The sequence below is a fragment of the Pseudopipra pipra genome, chromosome 4, assembly GCF_036250125.1.
Source record: "Pseudopipra pipra isolate bDixPip1 chromosome 4, bDixPip1.hap1, whole genome shotgun sequence".
Taxonomy (NCBI): Eukaryota; Metazoa; Chordata; class Aves; order Passeriformes; family Pipridae; genus Pseudopipra; species Pseudopipra pipra.
Genome location: NC_087552.1, coordinates 51921191 through 51947002, shown reverse-complemented (window position 1 = coordinate 51947002; position 25812 = coordinate 51921191). Strand labels below are relative to the sequence as shown.

The 25812-nt window shown below is 39.6% G+C and overlaps 1 protein-coding gene across 7 annotated transcripts in view; it reads right to left on the bottom strand.

The window, feature by feature from the left end:
- The window catches only part of APBB2 (amyloid beta precursor protein binding family B member 2), a 180751-nt gene that overhangs the window by 116420 nt on the left and 38519 nt on the right, over nucleotides 1-25812 (bottom strand). For all 7 annotated transcript variants that reach the window (XM_064652950.1, XM_064652949.1, XM_064652952.1 and 4 more), the window contains exon 2: nucleotides 6003-6095. The gene's annotated coding sequence lies outside the window, so the exon portion shown is untranslated. The remainder of the gene's footprint in view (nucleotides 1-6002; nucleotides 6096-25812) is intronic.

The window sequence follows — 25812 nt, the reverse complement described above, 5'->3', positions numbered from 1 at the left end:
ATGGATGCAAAAAGTGGAAGACAATTCTTAGACAAAACAGAAGCAGATTCCCCAGAAAAATGCTGTAATTTTTGTGTTTGCCAGCTCTCAAATAACTACTGGGATGAGCTACAACTTCTATCTCCAAAACCAAAAAAGTTTGTCATCTCTCCAGACAGAAAAACAAAACCAAACCCACCACATTCTAGATCTTGCTGCTATCCTACATTAATGCTGAAACATATCTTAAGAGAATGACTTTGTATTATTACTCAAGACAAAAATTCCCAGTTTATCTATTTTGTCCATTTGCATCTAAATGATCTAATCCAAACTTCCTGTGTTTTACCCTTTCATGGAAGCAATGAGCACAGCAGAAACCACCTACTGCTCAAAGTCTGGGATTTCAAGCCAATGCTGTTTCTAACTCCCATGAATAGTAGAAAGCCCTCAAAAGATAAGTTGAGCATAACAGAACTGAGCTCAGCTGGTTTTCAGGGTGTGAGGACAGAAGAAGAGAATTGTAAAGCAATACAAAAAACCTGCACTGACATTTCTTTAAACAGTTCCTTCTGGAACAGTTGCTCCATCAGCAGCAGACACCTTCTGTGACTTTCCTTATCTCTGTCCCAAACAGTGACTTTCTATCTCAAAAGCAAAATACAAAACAAAACCATAAGAATTCTGTTTGTAACTTATTACTCATTCCTCTTGTCAGAATTTCCTACTTTTATTGAACTCAAGCACATATCCCTTGTCTGCAATGCAACAGTCACAGCTGTTGCTGCTCCTTGGGGACCTGGTGGTAGCAGATGCAGTAACAAATGCAGTGTGGGTTGAATTTTGATGCTTCAAGATAGGGATTCTTCTAAAAGTTTACACAATCATTTTTATATTAAATATATATTTATTATATAAACCTATGACTCATCTAAATATAGCTAAAGCTTTATATATATTTATATTTTTGTGTGTGTAGCTGCTTCCTGACCACGGGAAAAACAGCTAAAATACAATTTAGAGCAGAGGAATGACAATTAAGTAAACTGCTACTTTAACAAAATTTCATTTTACCTGTGGCAATGGAAGGCTGTAAGGCACTAAAACAGGCTTTCTCCATACTTGATTTTGATCTCAGATGCTTGATTTTGATCTTCAGCAGCCCAGACAAGCCCAAGTATTTTCAAGTATTTTTCAGAGACAATAAAATAAGGAAGACTTAGGGAATGGACAATTATCAAAGCTCTTGTACAGGAGCTTTGATGCATAGAAGGAACCACAAAATGATTACCACAGAGGAGGGAAAACACAAATTAACCAACAGAGTGGAAAATACTGAATGATAAAAGGAATTTTCAATTAATATTGTCATTAATGATCCTGCCACAAAAGGTATCAGTGAAATCTGGTGACAAAAAATTTTGGACATTTTGCTGCAAAGAGAAAGATCGAATCACCAAAAGGAAAACTGGATGTCAATAAGGAGCATAATAGAAATGTAATAAAGAACAAAGCACGAGGTCATTTATTCATAGAATCACTAAGAAATTCTGCTGTCAGTGTTGGGCTGTGATTCAAATGTTTGGATACGATGGAAGAAGGAGACCCCAGCTACATCAGCAGGGTGCTGCTCTGAGCTTCCAGTCTGATGTATGCATGGGGGCAAGCAAATTTGTTCTCTGGTTACAATCTGTCCTGCAGAGCTGGGAAAACACTGACACGGTTGTGGGAGGTAACATCCAGACCTCATCTGAAACAGCCTGGTAGCATCTGGTCCCTCACACACCAGGGATTAATGGAAAATACAGGGAATTGGAAGATAATCAAGGTGATAGATTTCTGCCTTGTACAAGGATATTAAAGGTTTGTCTTACAGCAAAATGAAGGCCAAGAGAAGAAACAAAAACTTCAAAGTGTAATGTTGGCACAAGGAACAAGTTCTAATTTCCAGCCTAATATCGGAGAAAGGTGGTCCAAGAATGACTCTCCAAAACTGTATAAAATCATCTAACACTACCTTAAAAGTTACAGATTGTGTAATATGATGCAAGTAAGAATCTGAATGGGAGGTGATTTTTTTTTTTAATTGACATTTTTCTGTGCAATTCACAAAGAGGTTAATAAGAAAGTTTAGATTCCACAAAAAAAAAGACAAAAATCTAGCAGGGTTATAAAGGTGGTTAGTGAATAACAAGAATGTCTAAAGTTGGGTTTTTTTAAAAGTACCAAAGCCAACAAAAAAAATCACCTAAGATCTAGGGTATCTTGTTTCAAAGGATAACATGGCTTTCATCTAATAGGATTTGGAAGAAACTGTGAACAGATTTTTCACTCTGCCTTCTGCACAATTTCTTGGCTTTCTTATTTCTCTGAAGCAGTTGGATCCAGGAATGACTGAAAGCAGATGAACTATTTCTGAGGTATGATTCAGGATTTTAATCTCTATTACTTCCCCCACCACCACCCTTTAAAAGTCCCATTTTTTAGGTGTAGCTCCCAAGCATGTGTCTGAATGTCTCAGTTTGTCATAAACTCGACAACTGCTACATCTCTTTCCAACATCATCTTTTTGCTGCTAAGCTGAAGGAAGGACTAGAGTCTTATTTGTAGGAAGCAACTCATTTACATTTCTTATTAGAAAACAATTCAGACCTCTGGGGCTTGTTTTGGTTTTTAACCCACAAGGATATGAAGGGAAAAGAAAGTCAAAGTCATGTGGAACTTATAAGGACAACAGTGCTGTAGTATACAAAGAGAGTACACAAAATAAACCTTTCCTTTGTTTCCAGTTTTGGGAGGTTTTAAGGCAGAGCCATTCGACATAGAGAACTCTCATACAACATTTCTATTGACTACACAGTTGTTCATCAGCCATAAAAACCCTCAGCATTTTAGTAAATAAATAAATGGTGGAAAGAGTAATTTCTGTAGCATCACAGGGAAAAAATTACTTTCAGTTAATGAAATAGGAAATAAAACCCCAGTGGTTTTTAGGTCTTTCTAGGAGGAAACCACACAAACTACCTCTATAGCTTTATAACAAAACCTCATGATTAATGTATCAGTGTCATAACAAAACAGAATCATAAAGTCATAGAATTATTAAGGTTGGAAAAGACCTTTAAGATCATCCAGTCCAACCACTAACCCAGCACTGCCATGTTCCCCACTAAACCATACCCCCAAGTGCCATGTCCACATGTCTGTAGAACACTTCTAGGGAAGGTGATTCCGTCGTTTCCCTGGGTAGCCTGTTCCAATGCCTGACAACCCTTTCAGTGAAGAAATCTTTCTTAATATCCAGCCTAAACATCCCCTGGTGCAACTCAAGCCCGTTTCTTCTGGTCCTGTCACTTGCTACCTGGGAGAAGAGGCCAACCTCCACTCGCTACCACCTCATTTCAGGTAGTTGTGTAGAGCGATAACGTCCTCCCTGAGCCTCCTTTTCCCCAGGATAAACAATCCCAGGCTAAACAACTTCTGAAAAATTTAATGAAGTAGTAATTGCACTGAAAATTGTATTGAATTTTTTTGTCAAAGTACTTGCTTAGCCTCACCTTCCCTCAAAAACAATGTCTAGAGGAGACAACCAAATCATATAATATAGGATTTGTAGCTTTATTGAACTGAAAAAGTATTTGAAACCATTGTGTAGCATACTGAAATATGGTCAGCCTTTTAGGATGCAGTCAAGATAGGGTTCATTATGTGCAGTTATCACATAAGACTTCTATCTTTCTTGATGGAAGAACTTATTCTTAGAAAAAAAACATATTTTTTTTTAGTATTAAACATCTGTCAGAATAATCAGAATAGTTTCATGTTGTTGCTGATGCTTCCTAATCACGAGCCATGAATAATCACATTAAATATTGCAATGCTCCATTAAAAAAAGCAATTTATTTAACATTTTCTAAAACACTGTTAATTTCTACCTCATGGTGCCTTTCTCCATTTTTTGACAAGTAAGATGAGTAGGGGGACAATAAAATACCACCTGAAGACAATCAACCAGCTACAATTCAATTATTTCTTTTCAGATCTCTCCTCTCCACAACACCCTCTCCTCCTCAAGGCAAGAGCTGTGTCTTTGGCTTGCAAGAACAACTGCTATCAATATAGCAAGAAATTTATTTATTTATTTAAGTATCATTTAGCTACACTACCCAGTACTACACCTGCTGCTGCTGTTACCAGTGGCAAAAGTGATGACAAATAATCATAGCACTGGGAGCAGAAGCAGAGGCTATTCCATTCATCTGCTGCAACCAGAGAAGTTCCCCCAGGGTTTCCTTCACTACATATTGTTAACAAAATCAAGCACCAAAACTTAGCCTGATTTTATAAATAACATCTTTCACAAACAAGCAGCTATTCTTTCTAGTTCTAATCATTCTATAATTCTGTGATTTTAAGTGATGATAACATAACAGGAACTTTCTGATAGCCTGGGCTGATTAATAATCTGCATGACAACCCTATGTTTTAGAAGAATACTGTTTGATTCCCACGTAATAATTGAGGCTCTGTCAAGTAGGTATAGAGACTAAATCAAAACAACCTGAAAAAAGAAGTTGCATCATTAGCCCAAGCCTCGTGTGTATTACGGACCACTAAACCTGCTTGATTAACATACACAAAAAGCATGAAGACCAAGATTAACCCTGAGCCTTTCCATAAGAGCCATCTTTACTGCACTGGCTAAAACAACTGCACACCAACACGAGACTAACCCAGGCTGGCTAGAGTCTCATCATTCCCTTTGTGCAAAGACTGCTTTAACAAGAAATATCTCATTGGAGTGTAGCTTTATTTAGGGAGGAAAAAACAAAATTAACAAAAAAAACCCCAAACCCTAAAACTTCTGAAATTCTTCAGGATGAGAAGTTCTTTCTAAATAAGGAATTGTCTGCGAAAAGTAATATGAAGCATGAAAGATCATTTTCTAAATCCGTGTCTAGATACTGGCATTTATCTTCTCTCTATATTTTAACTAACCAGCTAAAGTGGAAACTCACAGGATGAGAGTTTGCAGCTGTGCACCCCACAAGTAAAGCAAGAACGCAAGGCATGCATAAGATTTCTCAGTGGCTACAAGGCTCACATGCAACTGAAAGCTCTGCCAGCTCACCTGCACAAATTAGGACTGTACAAAATAACACCCTTGGTAAGGATCACATCAGCAAAAGCCCAGAAGAGTGCTGCTGCATTTCAGAAGGGTAGAAAGGAAATCCTGATGGAAAAACTTACTGCTTCTGTCAGGAAACAGTGCAGGTTTTTTGCAGAGCTCTGCCAATACGACTACTTGTATGGCACAGACAAACCTACAGACATGCTTAGCCCAAGACTTCCAGCTAACAGCACTTTCTTTATGAGTAGACAATTCCAGACTTCTCGCATATCTTATTTCTGAAGATGAGAAACCCTGCGGCTTGCCAGGTACTGGTAAGTACATCCCCAGCCTGCTAAGTCACGTGAGAAGGAAGGGACAGCCATAGCAGCAGAAGCTGGTGGTGAGCGTGCCACCAGGTAATCCCTCCACACAGACAGCCTCAGCTGGAGTCACAAAGTACTGCTGCTGTGGGCCTCACTCCCACCCTGAGACCCACACAGAACCATCTGGATATGTCACAGGAGACTGCACTTCTTGAACTGCACAGGACACTGATATCCAACACAGGTGTCCCCATTAACAGATAGCATCACTGACACCATACAGGAGCAGCACTACTATGAATGTGTACAGCCTTTTCCCACGTGAGGTGCACAGCAAGTCACAGTACAGATAAACTGCAGAAAAGGATAAAGTATGAACTGTTGCTGGAGTACTACAAGAACTGGACCACTTTTGTTCATTAACATCATCATGATAAACAATGTAAATACTGCACAGAAATACAGGTACCTCCAGTCTCTGTGCTGGGAGAAACCTAGAAAATTTAGTGTTTAAGACACAGTACATGAAAGTTCAGAAAGAGCCCTCCCACCCCACAGGATCCCCAGAAATGGAACAGGTTACTTACTCTTCCCAGCTCGTTGGTGGAAAGCCTGTACTAAAGCACCAAGTTCTAGAGTCCTGGGCAGTCTCCTTCAGGTCGCTGCAGAAATCAGGCAAGCTGCAAAACAAAACCAAGTCACATACTAAAGTTTTCATTTATGAAGAGTCAGGAAGAGAATAATGAAAACTACTGAGCTTGCAAAGGTGCAGGTTACCAGAAGAAACCTGCACAGCCATCCTCTGTGGCAGTGGGAGATGCAAGGCAATGGGAGGCTGGGAATCAGATGAGCACAGACACAGTAACCCGAGCAGCCACCTTCAGTTTACATCCTTAAAACCATCTGCATTCAACAATGTGCACAGAGGAGAAGCAAAAGCAGAATAGACGGATCTGTGTATCACCTTCCCAAACCAGGCAGGTGTCATGAACTGCTGCTGGACTATGGCAGCTCGGGCACGTTAAAACACGCTGCAAAGCACGCTTTAAATTCTCTCTCCCTCCGCACTGCAAAACAGACCTGCAGTTCTCCCCATGCACAAACACTGAATATCACAAAGAAAATTAACTTAGATGATAGAGATGAACCCCGAGTTAGGAAAGAACAGTAAAATGTGCTCAGTAAACAGTATGTTCATAAAAAAATCATGTTTTCAATTATGCTTGTGTTCAGTAGACATCAACTGTATAATTTATTTTTGCAAGGTCTGTATGCTGCACCACAGTTACTCCACCCCTGGCAAATGATTACATTAATGCTATGGCATTTGGTACTGAGAAATATATTGGGATTGTCGCCACATAGTGACAAAAATACTGTTATACCCCCATCAAAAAATGCTCCATCAGCGGCACCAGATCTGTCAGTCAAACTATGCTCTAGGATTCAGGGTATTATTCAACTTTATATTTGTTCCCCCATCTGGAGAAAATAACTATGAAAGACCAAAGATACAAATCTCATCTGCTGTAGAGCTTCGATAATATTTTTTTTTTTATTTTGTTAAAGCAAAAGCCTGACTAAATCAAGTCAAATTAGATTCCATTTTAAACAGAGATTTATTCCTTTGTTCTAACAGAAATCCAAGAACTATAAATCCTAGAAAGTATTAAGACAGATTAAGAGAGCTAAAAACATTCTTGCTAAAAAACATATTTGTCATTTGTAAACTTGAAATTAGACCTTTTTATAAGCCAGATGAAAAGTAATTTTAAAATATAAAGCTTTTTTAAGAAATCAAGAAAATATACTCACTTTATTATTAATAATAAAATTGCACTTTAAAAAAAAAAGGTATTCAAGGAGGCAGGAAGAAAACAGACCAATGTTCACTAAACTAATATTCTAACTTAATTTAGCAGGCACATTTGTGGACTTTTGTATCAGATTATCAGATTTCAGTATTCAAGAGAGAGGAAAAAAAAGGAGAAGAGAAAGAAAACATGTTGTTAACATCTTCATACCAGGAAAGCCAAGCAACTAGCAAGTTCCTGATGCTTGCGATTCATGGGTTTCAAATAAACAAAACTTTCTGGGTTAAATGCTGAGACCTGAAACTTCTCTACAGACTGAGCATACATGCTAGCATTCCAAATAATTTTAAGGGGTTTCTTCTATACATAATCAAACAGATGCATCTGTCTGTGTTGGCACAGCCATTTTTATAATTAATCCTTTTCATTCTATATATGAAATGTAATTTGTTCTAAATCAAGCCTAGAGTAACTAAAACAGAAACAGTAATCAATTCAATAAAAAAATTAGGCAACAACTCAAAAAGCTTTTTATGTCTGGAAGAAAACAGTTTAATGGTCCAAACTAAGACAGGGTCAGACATCAGTTCTGAGATCAGAGGAAAACCTGAAATACAAAGTAAAGGTCTCAAAGGTTGGAAAAACAGCCTCTTCAACAAAACAGCAGATAGAAAATTGCAAAACAAAGTTTCAACAACAGAAATCTGACCTCTGACCAAAAGTGATATTAACACTAATGGCACAAATTCCTGAAACTGTGCTGCCACACACCCAACATTTTCTGTTTCCCAGTTGAGAATCCCCCACCCTGTCTTTCCCTTCCTCTGCATGGTGCTGAAAATGTCCACTTCTCCGCCCACATTTTTACCATGTTGCCTGCCTTGAAAATCGGCAGACTTAAAAACAACTTCAGAACGAAGAGAGAAATTTTTTTTCTTCCTGTTTATAAATCTTCATATTTCAAGAAAAGCTCAGACAACCAACAAAGTAGCCAGCTCAGTCTCCCAGGCCTATGCAAGCCGGAATAATTCATTTAGGACTTCATTAAAAGCCGTAAATTGGAAGGCAGATATCATGCAGGCATCGATACCCTTCTTAGAGAAGGAATCAGCAAATGCAACGCCCACAGATGACACAGTAGGAACATACTGTTACCATTAATAAAATAAACAACTGGCTGGTTGAGGTAATAACAGGTGCAAGTTTAAAAAACTAAGTAGTCCCTATTTCCTCCTTTTGCAAAAATGGGGCTATAGCTACATATCCTTGAAGTGAGATTAGATATTTCTGGGTACTTGGATTTCTGTGGGACACAGATCTGCAATCCAGTTCTCAGCTAGCTTTAGAAACAAGTCATCTCAAAGGTGCCTGTGTGCAACCTGATCTTGAGCACATTACAGAATTTCAGTTACAATAATAAAACCAAACACCAGTAAGCAAAGAAAAAAACTGGGAGTTATTCCCAACTCATAAGATGCTAGAACAAAACATACTTTTGTATATCTCCCAAAACAGACTCTACCCAAGAGAGACTCTGTGCAGATTTGTTACATCTGAACTCAGACCAAATCTACCTTCTTGAAGTTTAGCAGGAATTTACCAAGTTAGGAATCACTGCAGCTTTTTCCCCCCTCTGCTTGTAGCCTGTGGCTTCCTGACAACAGCTAAAAAGGTTAGCTGGTTTGATTGCTCTACTGTCCAACCACCTTGCTCTTGGTAGGGAACTTTAAAATTTAGACTAAATATGAAAGAGGCAGGTTCCTAATCACCGAATTTCAGCTGGAGTAATTCAGTACTAAAATAGGTTTTATACTTCAGTAACTCTTTTTCCTGAAGCACACACACTATATAGATGGGTTGCTCAGCAATGACATTGCATTTTTGTTCTTGTCTTTAAATAAGAAAAAGTCCTGCACCAGCAAGATTCTCAGATGCTTCTGTTGACTTAAACTGAGATACTCTGATTTAAATCCACTTAAATATAAAAACTGACACAAAACCCAAAAATATTCACCAACTCTTCCCCCCTTTCCCATTGGGCAACTGCTTCTCAGATGGGCTGCAGGAAAGAGCAGCCAGGCTGCCTTAGAGGTGGCACATCTCTCCAGGGAGAGCAACAGATAGTTTTCCACTTCTTCACCTTGAATACTTGTTTTATAGGAAAACAAACCCATCTATTTGAATACAAATTTTAAGAATTCTATCACTCTGGAGCATTTCTGTGTTCTTTACAGTGATGTCTATACATTGCTTTCAGATTGCAAATCTGTCTGTGTTGAGCAGGGTGTAAAAGCAGCAACATTCAAGTCAGTAAGAATCCAGTTGCTCCTGGAAAAATAACTACAGATTTCCCAATTCCTGTGATTTTAGAATGGAAGCACAGTTACAAATTTATGTGTAAGGCTGAGGATATTACATATCTACATTACTCATCATATAGAGATGAGAACTGATAGCAGTATGACACTGGTGAGTTTTCACACTGCAGCTTCCTCTAACGCACACACACAGACATGCAGACATGCTGCATTGACATTATCAGACTGGCGGGGTCTGCCTTAAAATGTCTTTTAAATAAGAATCCCTGGATCCTACCTACTCCTCCATTAAAATTTCACCTCTTCCTCCAATTTCATAATAGAAGAAAGAAGTTATCCAGCATAACATCAATAATTAATAAGTACAGTGTGGTCATCTATTTTAGGGATAATTTTTTCTCTTTCCTTCTAGAAAGCACATTACCAGTTTCTAACTCAAGTCCATCAGACAGCCTCCCAGTAAGCCTCATGCAACAGTCCCGAGAATCCAGGCTGCTGGGGTCTGTTTCTGAAAGGAGAGGAGAGCTTCATTTTTCTGAGGTTTCTAAGGGCCTTAGTCTGGAAATAGCTTTTAAAAATCACAAAAAACAAAAAACCAACAAACCAAACCAAATCAACAATGACAAAAAAAATTATGGCTTTTTTTTAATAATAATAATTAAAGAAAAATCTGCCAAGTGTATTAACAAATTGCACTTCAACCTGACAGACGTGGAGGACTCTCATCAAAGATGGGATGGAAGAGAAGGCTGCTGTCACACCTCAAGAACTCCCTGATGCTTTTAGCATCTACCTTTCTCTGCATCTCACCTTCCTTGGCAGTAGTTTCTGCTCAATCCACAGAAGGAAGCACCTAACACATTAATTCGCTTACTGCCCTAGAGGGAGGGCCAAAAGGAAAATTGCATCACTTAAATGGTTTTACCTTCCCAAATTTTTGAAGGTCAGGAAGAAGCTTTCTTTCACAATTAGTGGCTAAAACACTGAAATGCACATGGCACTGTTTTATTTATGAACTCTGAGAAGTGCAATAAAATTGAAGAGATTTGGTTTACCACTACTTGCAGGAGGGGTCCTACTCTTCCCCTTCCAGGTTAAAAAGCGTATTCTGGATACCTTCCTGGAAAGAATAGGTGGAGGCCTCTGGTCCTCCTGGGCCAACAAGAAACATGAACATGGGTCTTTTGCCTCCCCACGATGAAGACTGACCAGGGGATTACTGCAGAATAGACAGCAAGGAGGGAAAGTCTTGATATTTACGAAGGATACTAAAGTCTGTCCCCTTCATTTTAGAGATTCTTTTTATTAAAAATATCCAAACTGGATATTGAAAAATAGATTTTGTTCTTCCTTTAAAGTTTTGAACAGAAGCAGGCACATGGGAGTGGGGCTAAGAAACTTTCATGCCACTCTGGACCAAAACTATATTTTCATTTTAGCCAATCCTCCCCACCACTGCACTCAAAACACTGCAGACCTCCACACTGCCAGTGACTGTTCTCAAACACCACGGTGTTATTTTGGTCCTTTGGCTGCATGACTCACTGCTTTTCTCAAGTCTTACTGTTTGCCAAACTGTGCTGCACAGACACCAAATCAGAAGAAGCCAAAGCACTGGGTGACACTGAAGCAGAATTCCTCTTCAGCCTCTGAGAGGCTGACATCTCCCAGTGCACAGCACTGGCTTCAGCTCACATGGTCCTGTCAGACTGTGCACCCCAAAAAGCCCACTTTGATTTGTGTTCTGCTGCTATGGTTACACAGAAATCAGACCATCCTACCAGTAAAAACCTTTATGGAAGTACCCTACCCTTACAGCCTGAGGGAGCTGGTATTTCCACTGGTGAGTAATCCAGCTTCCTACAGGTGAACCAGATGGCCGTGGCAAGGAGCTGTTCCAGAAAGACAGCTGCTGCTCTGGTTCTAGGTCTCAGCACACATACACCCAATGTGCAAAAGCCAACGGAAGAGGGACAGAGCTTAGAAACATCCAGAATACAGCTCCCACACTTCGGAGCAGGCAGTTTGCAGTATACTGGCCACCCTCCCAGCAGCACGATGAAGCCTTGTGTCCCCCCCTTTCTGCCCCTAAGTCTATGCCCCCTCTGCAGCTTTCATTATCACTGCTATAGTGACTCTCAACAGATAAGTTGCTGCTATTACAAAACTGTCTGAGCAAACATCTGGCCTGAGGCTGACAGTCTCCAGGTTATAATGCCAAAAGCACAGTACAATCAACATGGGGTTATCGCTCAACAGCAACTCTTCAGGCACAGTCTGAGTACCCAAGCAGCATGGCTTCCCCCCAGAGGATGGTAACCAAGCCATATTTTCTGTTTGCTCATCCCTCCTGACCCAAACTTTGGAGCTTGCAAAAGCCCAATGCACAATTTGCTATTAGCACGTCAGCAGTAAAACAAGTGTGCGTTGAAAACACTCAGGGAGCTGAATTAAAAAGAATTGTAAAAAATTTAAAAGTGGAAACAAAGAAATTTGAATCAATATTTGAAAAGAAAGCAGCCTGGAATTTCTCTCAAAAATGTTATTTTTAGTACAATGGGGTACAACAAGGCTAGCTGAACAATTTTCCAAATATATTTTAGGAATAAAGCTTACTTTCACACAGGCATAGTCTTTCAAGAAAGGAATTAAAAGCTCATATATATGACAGAGACCAACCATGAGGGTTAGAAGCAACTAAAGATGCTCCTCCACAGGCTGCCTGGAGAGAAAAACATCTTCAAATGATTTGACTTTTTAGCAGACATACCATACTTTAGACCAGGTTTTTTCTGTCACTTAGAGAGAGACCTGTGGGTGATGAGCATTCAGGTCACACACACCTTTTCTGCAGCAACCCACAGCACAACTATTCATGTGATAAACACCCACCTCACAGCAGAAGCCAGTGGCAATGAATAATGCAGGAGGATCCAGTCACTCTACCACATATCATACCCATGGGATATGGAGGCAGCATTTTAGCTTAAGTCATCCTTCCTCCTCCAGGGCACAAGCATGCTCTTTAGTTATTCCCTTTCCACCTCCAGTTCTGCACATACATTAACAAGTCAAACCCAGCAAACCAGGACAAGTAGTTGCAGAAGAAATAGGGACACAAACACAAATGCAATACACCTCTCACAAGATGATGTTAAAATATTGCAGCATCTGCTCAACTCAATAGGTCCACAAACCAGAGACAATTTTCCCAAAAAGGTAGTCCATTGTTCACACTTCCCAAGAGATGCACTTTTCCATTTTCAAGACAATAACTTCACAGAGCATTAGCTAAAACAGGATAAATTAAAATGGAGCCACGCTCAGCCTTAGTTTGTAACCTTGCCTGAATGAACGCAGATACACTGCAAAACTGAAGGAAAATCTGAATTCGCAAATCATCTCCTTTTTAAAAAGGCATTATCACCTAAGCTTTAGGTAAAAACTCTCCCAATAACTCATTTAAGTTATTCATTCCTATTCTGAATACTGTTATCACCGTATAATCCTCCACAACCCCTCTTGATATTCTCCAGTACTTTCCACAGCTTATGCTGCACACCACAAGGCGCTCCACCTTAGAGCACCATTGGTACCCACCACGCCAGGGCAAGGCACAGAGCTAAAGAACTCCCAGGACAAGGCACTGGGCAATGCCAGCTTGGCTTCTCTGGCACTCTGCTTTCAGCATCCTGCTTCGCCAGCCACTCTGCCAGCACGCTTGGCTTTCATGCAGCTTTTGCATTAGCTTGGGCATCCACTCACATCACAGATTTAATGTGCCATAAGAAGGGTGTCTTTATCTCACATCTGAGTTGTTGCATACTATTTCTTTTGCATGATTTTCATATACATAGGAAAATCTACATAGGAAAACTTATCCAGCAAGAGACCAGACTGCATTCAGTAATGCCCAGGAAGACTCTCAGACTGCATGCTTAAAATGACTGAACTGAAAAAAATACAGGCTCAAGTCTCTCTCCAGTTTTAGTCCTAATCATTTTCAATGATGGTGTTACAAGCGCTCATAATTTTGGCTTCAAAGCCAGCTCAAAGACAATGAAGAATCTTTAACTTCAACATGTACTAACAGAAATCATACTCATTCTGCACACCAGGGCAATATATTCAAAACTATCTGCCCTACAGGTGCTTACCTGTAAAAAGGGATCATCTTCTCTACCTTACAAGCCCCTCTGCCACTCTGGTTTGGGGTGGGATGAAGTTAAAAAAATATTACAGGGCATTTTTTGTCCACACTAAAGGATCTTATGCAAGCCTACGATAGGTTTGGAACAGACCATCACATATGTGCTTAGCAGTATTAAGGCAGAACCACTATGAGAAGTAGCTATCAAACCTGTTCTATCTCCATCACCTCAAATATAACAACTGTTGGGGGTCTGGGGCCTTCTTATTTGTTTTTTTGTTTCTCTGTTTTTAACAAAAGAGGGTCAGGAAGTAGCTGAAATATTTCATGGTCAGAACAGCTGGTGGTTAATAGAAAAAATCCTTAGCATATTCCTTTATTAATCTTCATTGCTGGCAAGCTGACTCACTATCTAGGGTTGATCTCTTAAGGAAGTAAAGATATTTAGATCAAATTTTTTTTTTTTACTAAAGACTATAGTTCTTGTGTTATGCAGTATTTTCTCAATTCTATTAATGGTGCAATTACCTGATGAAAAGAATGAGATTAATTTTTTGATCATCAAAAAACATGCATACATTTTCCTACTGTGTCATAAAAGCTGCTATGAGGCTAAAATCTCTTGTCTAATCTAAATATTTTTACTATCTTTTTTTTTTTTTAAACCAACTTGAGGCCTCTCATAGAAGAGATCCTGCAGTTTCTCCTGAGAAAATGATGATTAACTCTTCCAGAAATGACAGGAAAAGATACGCTTTCCAGGGAAGAGAAATTAGGAAGATAAAAGATACAAAACCATCGTCTACAGAAAAGTCAAAAGAACCACTACCTAAAGAAAAACACCAAGGATGGCTGTCACATGACAAGAAATTTGGTACTTACATGTCAGAGATCTAACTCCTGTATCATACATTTGCTTCCTGCATGCACCAGTGACTTCCCATTGTTCTTAGTATGACTGACTGCAGAATAGCGTTAACTACGTCTTTATCTTACGTTATGTAAAGCTTTCCTTGACCATCCTCTGGGCTTCAAAAGTTTATTCCTCTAAGTTTAGCCATATTCTATCCTGTAACATTCAAGTATATTCTTAATTAATTTGAAAAACCCTTTCCAACAACTGCAGATAAAACATCACATCCAAAGAAATGCATGGTATAGGACTGCACTCAGTAATTCTACTTTCAAAAAAACCAAAAAACAAAAAGGCATTTCTCAGTAATAACTTCCACTCGTGTATAATTACACAGCCAAGAAATACAATACATGCTCAAAAGTCTGATATGGCAATTACTCATTAAATAAAAAAAAATCCAATCCTGATTATGAAGTTCTTTCAGAAAACGATCACTTTAAAAGTGTTTTTTTTAACAAAAGAACAACAGTAAGACTGCAGTTTAATCAACAGCTATATTGCTTTGCCCAAAATATGTTCATTTATGTTCTTTCCAAGGTCTCCATTCCTAAGGTTTTAAGACCTAGATTTTTATTAGCAAGTGTTTGTGTTTGGGTTTTGTTTTTTAAATAAGCTCACACATATACATAAGAGGCAGTTACGTCTGCATTAAATTAAGAAGTTTCTGAATTAGTTTCCTCTTGAATTGGAAAGAAATTTTCCTGCAGGACATCACACATACTTAATTGCACAGCCAAGAGGTTATATTTACACTTCATGTCAAGACCAAAAAGTCAAACTACAGAAATTAAGATGCTGCTGCAATATTGCCAAGACTTCAGTAAAATATCCTGTACGTTCCTAAACCACTTTCATTAAAACACAGGAAATACCATTTCAGAACAGAACTAATTCAAGCAGCTGTTACCAGATGCTCCAGAAGGAGCAAAAAAATTCACCGTAATACCATACCCTCACTCCAGCTCACTTACATCCCTGTCGTTTCTGGCTATGAATTAAAACTTCCTGCCATACCTTTGTTTTATCTAAAGCCTTAATTCCGCAGAATTACATTGAATTTTTTCCAATTCATGCAGAACGATCCCCATCATTAAGAAACCAAGGGGCAACATATATTACCACAGTGAGAGGGATCTCATCTCTCAACACTGTGCTCTCAAATTGATTTTAAGACAGAATAACACGCAAGTTTTTTTTTCCCCAAACATAAGATTGTTCTGGATACTACTGCAATGCTTTGTCCTAGCACCCTCAATTCAAGAATGCCAGCTATGTTTAGCATTTTGCTTGGAGGTACTGCAGGAATCTAGGGTCAGTAGTAGCCACAAGTGGTCAAAGTTACTCAAAACAGTTAAGTTAATCAGTACAGCAAAAAAATGTAACCTCTTCAACAGAGACAGCAGGGCTTGACAGCTTCCAAAATGAATACTGATAAGGCCTAGAAGCACAAGAGCAATGCTGGCTTGGACAGAAGTTCTGGAGCTGTCTGTGTATTGATCCTCTCTGGCTCAACTGTGACAAAAGATGTGAAGTATCATGAAATTAAAAATCAAAAAAAGGTGCTCTACAACAAGAAGCGAAGCATGCAATAGATAGAACAAACTGAATACTGACAGAATACTGATAGAAAGGTCTTGAGGACGTCTTGAGTAAATCAATGGGAATTTAGCCACCAATTTCACTGAACCTAGACTGAGGTTTGTGCCACAACTGAAAAATAAAATTCAAAACTCTTTTTTAGCTTAAAAGTATTTTTCCTCACAAGAGGTCTTGGAACTTTTTAAGAGTTGAAGTGCAGAGTTACAGCTCTAGGAACAAAATTACCCAACCAGCGATCGACCACCAACCATGGTTGAATGTGGGCAGCTGAAATGGGACCACCTGAAAGTCAAAATCATTAAAATTCTCTATCAGACCCTTCAAATCTTAAATGGTACCAGAAGCTGCTAGGAAGCACTGTGAGAAGTAAGCATATACAATTTCAGCTGAAGTAACAAAAGGCAGGAAGAATTCCCATTGTTTCCAGTTTACCCATCTAGGAAGCTGGTTATGTTCACAGCCGCTGAGGAAGAACCAGTAGCTGCAATACTTCTGTCAGAGATAAATGTGTGTGTGTATGTATATACATATGTATAAGTATGGTGTGAATGGACACAGTCACACATTTTAAATGCCTGCAAGACCAGCCAACTCAGTTTAAAATGAACTTACTCCCATGGTCAAAAGCAATAGTGAAATTCAATATTATAATTAAGTTCAGTATAAACTTGAAATACGCATAAACAAGAGCTGGAATAATCTTTAAGGAATAATCTTTAATTTCACACAGGCAGTACTTAAATAAGAATACAGGGTCCTGGACTTGACAGGTTAAAATCAAGTATGAACAGGCGATGCTTTCCTCAGCTTAAGGAATCATTTTATGTAGTTTCATCTGCAGAAAGTAAAAGTCAAACTTGCTGTTCCACAGCCAGCAGAGTGACAGTAACTGTACAGTTTTACATCTATGCTGTTTTAAGCCAACTGTCCCTTTCAGCAGCAGTTGGCCTTAGACTGGCTCAGCCACCTCATCACAGAGCCACAGTCTCAGGGATGCATCTTTTTTGAGGGGTTAGTTTTCAGCTGGGTCCTCAAATTAATCAGCTTGGACAGGACGCCACAAGGATGCCAGGGACAAGAAGGCATGTTGTAATAGTTTGAAAAAGATGGACTGACACCACTTAACAGCTGCTGTCAGCAACAGGTTTTAAAACATTTCTTTTGGAGCAGTCCAAAGTGATGTGAAACCGTGCCCGTAATCTTTCACCATGCCTTTAAACTTCATTGAAAGATGTCACATCTGGCATGTGCAACAGGCCAGGAGCACTGCCAGCACTAATGACTTGGATGACATCTGTAACCTCACCAATGTGCTCAGCTCTTCCCTGCCCGCTGTTTTTTCAGTATTGTTTAAAAATAGAAGGATGAAAAAAAAATTAATTGGGGTCATATAGGAAGCTTACAGAAATACACTCATCCTGATCTAATTTCAGCACAGACAAATAGATCATCCTCCTCCTCCTAAGGTCCAGGAGGATGAAGTAGTTGACACAGAGACAGCCCTGCCTGCTCCTTACCACCTGGGAAAGAAAGCAAAGCATGACCCCAACATCAGTCATGCAAAAGCCCCCTCCAAGGACCTAGAAGTTTCTGGCGTTCGCTACCCACAGTAGCAGGCATTTTTAAAGAGATGCCATTTGTCAGAAACATCAGCCAGGCTGGGCAATACCCAGCAGCCCTGGGTATACTTCAGCAATACTTCAGCAGATACAGAAGGTGGAGCACAACAAGAAACCATAGGGTTTCACTTATGAGAAACATCATGCAAGTCTCTATACACTGGATACCTGGTCAGAGAAACATTTACGTGACAGAGATGCCAGTGTTCCTACAAATCGAACAGTTTATGCAATAGTTGTAATGGTACTGGAATAAAAATAAAGCTTGAAAAAGCACCAACACTAGTTTAAAGGTAGCTGAAGTTTAGAAAACGTAAGAGAACCAGGGAAGTGTTCTGCATCCCTTCCTAAGGGAGACAGACAGTGCCACAGGCAAAGGTACTTTCAGTCACAATAATTTAAGCATAATCTTAAATCAGTGGAGAATGCTTTGGTGTAACTGAGGGGAAAACTTTGTTCATAGCTGTAATTAGCAGACAAAAACTGTTCCCAATGAAATCAGCAGGGCTAGGATTCTGCACTCTGCTTTCATAATTAAAACCAGTGGGTTTTTATATTCCTTTTGAATTACATATATATTTGGCAAGGTCTTTATAAAGTCTTTAGAGAAATCAATGTACAAATAAAAACCACCACATACCTTCCATAGAATATGCCAAGACAGGTATATGTTTAAAAATCTGATTTGAGAGGACACCTTAAAATTTTCAGTGCATTTGTGCCATTCGTCATCTGCCATCTTATCTCCTGGGATATTTATTACCAATCATCCTTCCAATGTATCCTGTTCCTGTCTGTACTTCTAACAAGCAGCTTGTGAATTAGCTTAAAGATAGTCTGCTAAAAGAAATAAAAAAATAAAACCTATTTCTAGTTACCAAAAAAAAAAAAATAAAATCCATAACTAGTATAGTATAGCACAGGCAAGCTGCTATGTGTTTAAACCTTAACAAACAGGATTATTAAAAAATCCAGTTATTGCCATTCAGCAAGTATTCTTAAGAGACAGACCTTGCTGCTCACCTTTTTGCAAGATCACTGTATCAAAGCAGCAGGAACTACTTTGAAAAGCTCACCATACTCAACAAAATCACAGAGCATGCTGAGTTGGAAGAGACCCACAAGGATCATCAAGTTCAACTCCTAGCCCTGCACAGGACCATCTCAAAGAGTCAAACCATGCGCCCAAATGCATTGTTCAAATGCTTTTTGAACTCTGTCAGGCTTGGGGCTGTAACCACTTCCCTGGGGAGCCTGTTCCAGCAACCAACCACCCTCTGGGGGAAAAACCTTTTTCTAATATCCAACATAAACCTCCCCTGACACAACTTCAGGCCATTCCCTCAGGTCCTGTCACTGATCACCATAGAGAAGAGATCAGTGCCTGCCCCTCCTCTTCCCCTCACAAGGAAGTTGTAACTGCAGTGAGGTCTCCCCTCAGTCTCCTCCAGACTGAACAGACCAAGTGACCTCCGCCGCTCCTCATACAGCTTCCCCTCAAGGCCCTTCAACATCTTTGTTGCCCTCCTTTGGACACTCTCTAAGAGCTTAAGATCTTTCTTGTATTGTGGTGCCCAAAACTGCACACAATATTCAAGGTGAGGCTGCACCAGTGAAGAATAAATACTGCTCTAGAAGATAAAAGTCTCAATTAGGGATAGCCGTATGCAAAACTCAGACTGCAGAGGTCATTGACTGGGAGCAGACCGTTAGATTACAAACTACATCCTTCTTCAGTGGTCAGTGTACAGGCATATGAAGAATTATGTTTAAAATTTAACACAGTTTTAAGGTGGCTGGTACAGTCAGCAAAAACAGAGTTTCCAAACCTAACAGCGTGGGGTAGCTAAATTACTGCAAGACCAAGTTATTTGACTATAGTGCTGCATTAGCTCAGAAAGGGCTCGTTTACCTCACACCTAACAAAGACTGGACACACAACCTTATGAGGCACTTCCAGAGTGTTAACAGACCAAAAAGCAGCAGCAGTTTCTTTTCCCACTTCTTTATAAGGCAGAGAACAGTTAAAAACCCACACACAGTTGCCACCTTTTTCACAAGGCGGCTTTCAAAAATCCTGTAAAGCCCCAAAAAATCTGTAACTGCACTAATTCTGTGAATCCTGACAACCAAGAAAGGAAATGACTGTGCTTTATGTAAGCCAAGTAAAGATTTCTATTATGATGGCTTAAATAAAACAGATCCCAAGAGAGGAAATAAAAGTTACCCAAGTCACCTGGCACATTTAGCCTGTCTTCAGGTATGACAGACACCAACCCTCCCAGACCGGAGACAGCATTTTCTTGCCAGGGTCACATCCATTTCCCTCTTGGTAAAGAATACGTCTAAGTTATTTCAGTTCTGCCATTGTCCTAGTTCCAGCATATGTTCTGATGTCTTATTTGTAATTACTTATGCTTCTCAAAAAAGGAGAGGCTATTAGGTAATAAAAAATTACCCCAAACCATCTCCTCACTTCACTAATTTTGAGACAGACCAATGCTGACATTAAAATGAACAAAAAGACTTCTGAAGGCATAACTTTTAAACAAGATGACAATCATCTTTTCCTTCACATTAGCATATTTTTTCCAAGCCAGGTCACTATGGGGAGGCTGACATTGGCTGGACACCAGGTGCACACCAAAGCTGCTCTATCACTGTCCTCCTCAACTGGACAGAGGAGAAAAAGCTCCTGGCTCAAGATAAGGACAGGGAGAGGTTACTCACCAATTACCATCACAGGCAAAACGACCTCCATTTGGGGAAATTAATTTATTGCAAATCAAACCAGAATAGAATACTGAGAAATAAAATCAAATCATTAAACATCTTTCCCCAATCCCTCCCTTCTTCCTGACTCCATGGCATCCACCTGCTCTGGCACGGCCTCCTCCACAGGCTGCAAATGGATCTCTGCTCTCCCATGGACCTCCATGGGCTGCAGGTAGACAGCCTGCCTCACCATGGGCTGCACCATGGGCTGGTGGTGGTAACCTCTGCTCCAGCACCTGGAGCACCTTCTCCCCCTCCTTCTTCACTGACCTTGGTGTCTGCAGGGCTGTTTCACATACTCTCACTCCTCTCTTCTGACTGCTATTGGTGTTGCACGGAACTTTTTACACCTTTAAACCTGTTTTCCCCAAGGCACTGGCACCATGTCTGATGGGCTCAACCTTGGCCAGCAGCAGGTCAGCCCTGGAGCCAGCTGGCATTGGCTCTGTCAGACACGGTGGAAGCTTCTGGCAGTTTCTCACAGAAGCCAACCCTGTAGCCCCTCACGACCAAAACCTTGCCATGAAAACCCAACACAGGCACACAGGCCTGAGATGCTGCCAGGCCTCCCCAGCAGTCCAGGCTGCAGCCAGTACCACGCTTGCCTTCTCCTGCCCTTTCTGAACTCCCGCGCCATCCAACAAGTGAGGAGCCAAACTGTACTCAGACTGCGGACAGTCCAGCCAACTGTTTTATAACTTTATTATTAAACAAAGGGCATTTCCCTGTAAATACAAATATACAGCATAGCAGTCTGCCCTTTCCAAACATGCTGCATTTTTTCCAGCTGTGAGGAGAGGTTTGGTTTTAAATAGTATCTAAAAATTCTGTTTACCATTTTTCATTTTAAAAGTACTACTGCTGCTTTGCAATTAATGCCAATTTTCAGATGCACAAAACAAGACCAATGGTATAATTTAACCTAACTTAGTCAAAGCTTGTCTTTGTCTGATGAAAATACAAGTACCATAAAAAATTTAAAATACCATACTGCCTTTGCATATTTACAAAAAATTCAATTCCTAAAAATAAATAACTGTTTAGAATACTTTTCTTCCAATTTGTCTATTACATCAGCAAAGCTGTTTCTAAATTTTACTAAATAAAATAACAGCTAGGAACTGAATCTAAAGAAATCACACACATCTTTTCACTACAGACCTTCCCCACGACACAGAACGTAGCTTATTCACCGGTTCACAGATACAATAGGGCCCTGTTCAGCGCAAAGGTGGCAGTCAAGTTTTATGCAAAAAGAAAAAAAGTGACAGTGATTACTGGAGGAAATGAAACATAAGAACAGTGATTACAGTTGGAAAAAAGACAGATACTATAGAGGTTTTAAAGAAGTTATTTTATTTCACCTGATAGTGCTAAAAGATCAGATTCTTCTTTTGCACTTAAAACCTGTTTCTCAAGACTCTATCTCTTGTTCAGAGATGAGGTTCAGCAAGGATTACATTTCCTTTATTTGAACAGTAAGAGAACACACCTGAAATGCCAATAAACCTCAGACTTCTGTAGGCTGAATCGCCCTCTGAAGCACTGCAAAAGGTAAATACTTGCAACCATACAGCTGTATTAGTTAGCTACAACTTACCTAATACAGGCATCTGTATTTATTTTCTTATGCATCTGTTGAACCAGTGTCACAAGATTTCTTTAAATATTAAACTAGTGAAAAATCAAAGCTGAGGCTAAAAAGAGAGTAACAGCACAGAAGATCAAGGATTTTATATTACTACTGACAATGAGCAGGGCATTCTAAAAATTCTTTCAGCTCATAGCAGGATGGTTTACAAACCTATTTAAAACCACAACCATCACATATATTACCTGTGGCTTCTTGACAGGTGTGTTAAAACAATCTGGAAGACAGAACCTGTAACACCTTTTACAAATGTGCTAGTAACTTGTTTTGACACTTAGACACCCTCCACTGAGGTATATCCTGTGCATAAAACACACTGAGTCAGAGGAGTTCTCCTCTCCACAGTTTCCAAACCAGGAACCATATAAACCAGTAAATGAGGCATGAAAAGACACAGACAAAACCAAAGTCACCTATTACTCACGAAAACAAACATCTCAATAGTCAGAGGAGACTAAAGACTAACTATTCATACGCCAAAGCCCCTGCAAGATAAGATGGATCTTCAGGAATTCAGCCAAACCTACTCACATGAGGCAGGCAAACTGAGTGAAGAGCCTACTGTCACCTGCTGCTGCAAAGCAGCTTGCTGCCTAGAATCACACATTTTGTAATCTTCTCAGCTCCTAATTTCCAGGACAGTAAAGTTTTGCTGAAAGTCTGCAATACCCACAGCCACTGACAAAAAATAATATGCAAGTATACACTATCATCAACAAATCTAAGCTACAGTGTTATTTTGTCCTCTTACCATTTCCTTCATTTCAGGCAAAGGTAATAACAAAAGAATAAAAAGGCAGCTGTATAAAGATTGCTTGTTTTAAGTGATAAATGAAGCAGCAATTGATGCTAGCTAATAACAAGGCAAATGTACTGTATCAGTTTAACATTCCAAGGCATAAGAATAAACAAGTAATAAATACCCTCATTTGAGTGAAGCACAAAGCTAATATTAGGATAAACCTCACAGAAAACCTGAGAGTCTATAAATGGTCCTGACCCCACTGCATTTTTTCTAAAGCAATCCATTTAGTCACTCTGTTTGGTGGAATGTAGCTGTGAACAACAATAAACCTGAAACTGAACAATTCACAAAGTATGATAATGTATATATCTGAGCCAGTGACTGGACCATGTAAGGAGCTACCACTTTCCTAACAGAGATAGCCTTTCAAGTAATTACTGCACCAGCTCACTGGTGGTCCACGCTGCAATCCACAAAAGCAATTTCCCTCAGCAAGATGTCTCAAAACAGGGCAGGTTTAATCCTCACTCATTTTACTACACTATGGTTAAGCGATGAGCGAACATGCAGCAAATTAAGCCAACTTCTTGGTTTAGATCAAGAGACAGTAAAAACAGCTCAAAGACAGCTCAAAACTGATCAATTGTTAAGGCATCTTGAATCACACTTTTCCCTTAGCAAGTTGCAGGAGAGGATGCTCAGTGTCTTACAGGATATAACCAGATCCTTACAGGATAATACCTACAATGGCTAAATAATATTATCAACAGGCATCTCCCTGTAGAAGTTTTTCAAAAGCATCTAACAGTGATACAAAGTTCTGTGAAAGGATAAATTTTCAGGGTGAAAGGGAGAGAGTTGAGCTCATGCACACCTTGGCTCTCCATAGAGATGCTGCTGCTGCAGTGCACCCCACTGCCAGGACCGGCTGAAGATGAGCTGTCAGATGACCGGCTGTCAGTCAACCCAATGACTGATTTAAACCTGACACCACTGCAGCAGTCTTCCACAGCACAAAAGCTTTATACTCCCAATGCTTATGCTAGGGAAGTATAAGAAACATTTATTCTCAAAGTCCATTCCTGCTTTGCAGTATTTTCTTTTCTGACAGATTACTATGGTGTTGTATACCTGATGTCTACAAAACTCAAGGCCAAACTAGTGTCAAAGGTCCTTAAACTGGCAGTGGCACAGAACTGCTGCAATTTAAAATGAATAAGGAAATTCCACCACGTAATCAATGGGATAATTACTTTATATGTACATTGTCAGAGGAAAATAAAGAGGGTGAGTAAAAAAGGCTCAGTCCCTGTGCTGATGGAGGTTCTGTAATGTTAAGAGGCAATTTCTCTTGTGAGCATGCAGTAGAGGTCAGCCACCTCCTCATAACACCTTAAAGGAAACTCAGAGAGCTAACACCTCTGGGAATTCACATCCGCAACACAGGCATAAAATAAGCAACATCCAACTGAGGCGCAGATCAGAAACAACAGCAACAGTGATACACATCAAGGGACTAAGGATTCAAGAGTAGAAAGCTGAATTTTTACCTTCTATGAAGTGCTGAATGGAGATGAATAGCCACAGAACTGAAACAAGGGGGCAGGGCCACATCACACAATATGTGTGAGGGGGGAAAACAAAAAGAATAAAGATAGCCTCTTCATGCAGTAACTGAGTGGCTTAGCTGTAATACTAGTTTTCATTTTACTCAAATCCATTTGGCTGAAAGGATGCCCTTCAATTTGTGAGAACTCCTGTCCCAGTATACGCATACAGCTGAAGTTCTTATTTCTGCAGCAGTCAAAATGGAGTGGATTACACGCATCTACAAGGTTGCAAAGCTGGGTGATTTCACTTTACACTCCAAGTCGTGGCAATTAAAAAATAAACAAATACAGAAAAAAAGCAGTATTGTTCCTCTGCAAGCAGCCCAACTCCACCTCCTCATTCATCACCATGCTACGGCATGTCCTGTGTACCTGGACATGGCTCCTGAGTACTGCACGTAGGTATCGCACTGACCTCCCTGCCCTCACTGAAGTCAGAAGCTGGGGACTTTTAAAATTTTCACCTTCTTTTCCAACCTCTGGTTTATTAGTTCTGTGCTGTTCTGTGAATCTCTGTTCCCTTGAAGAGAGGAACATAGCAGAGCCCTTAACCTAAAAATGTTTGAATTTTGGTAACTGTTGAAGAAACAAGTGCGAGGAAGTGAGAGTGAGGTATATTAAATAAATATTAAATTAGAAAATTACTTATTGTGAGAACAGAACAAAAAAGAGATAAAGCTGTAAGTTGTCAAACACCATGCATAAACCAGAAGTCAAGAAAGTATACTATTCGTTTGCAGTTGAAATTGTTTCAAATGCATTTAAGTGTATTTCAAACTACATATTATATCTGGGCATTAAACTATAATTATTTGGCAGTGTTGTACCTAAATGCCTTAGAGAGAACTGCCTTCAATTTTGATGAGTTACTGGAGGAAAAGAAAAGCAACACCATATTAGCACAAATCTAAGGAAAGAATTGCTTAGCTAAAATTCCACCACCTACTATTTTTGCAAGCATCTAAAACCACGGTCAATAGTCTCCAGAATTGCTGAATAGGGTTTTTAGGAAATGGGACATGGGGGAAAAAAAGAAGAATAAAATTGCAGATCCATCAAAAAAATCGCTTTGAGTTCAGATCAGTTTCTTATCACAAAGGTTTCGTAAAATTGCTATTGAAACAACTATTTCTCTTTTGGCAGGACATCAAGAAAACAGACTCGAAACATTATGAACTACCCATTAAATAATAAATATGT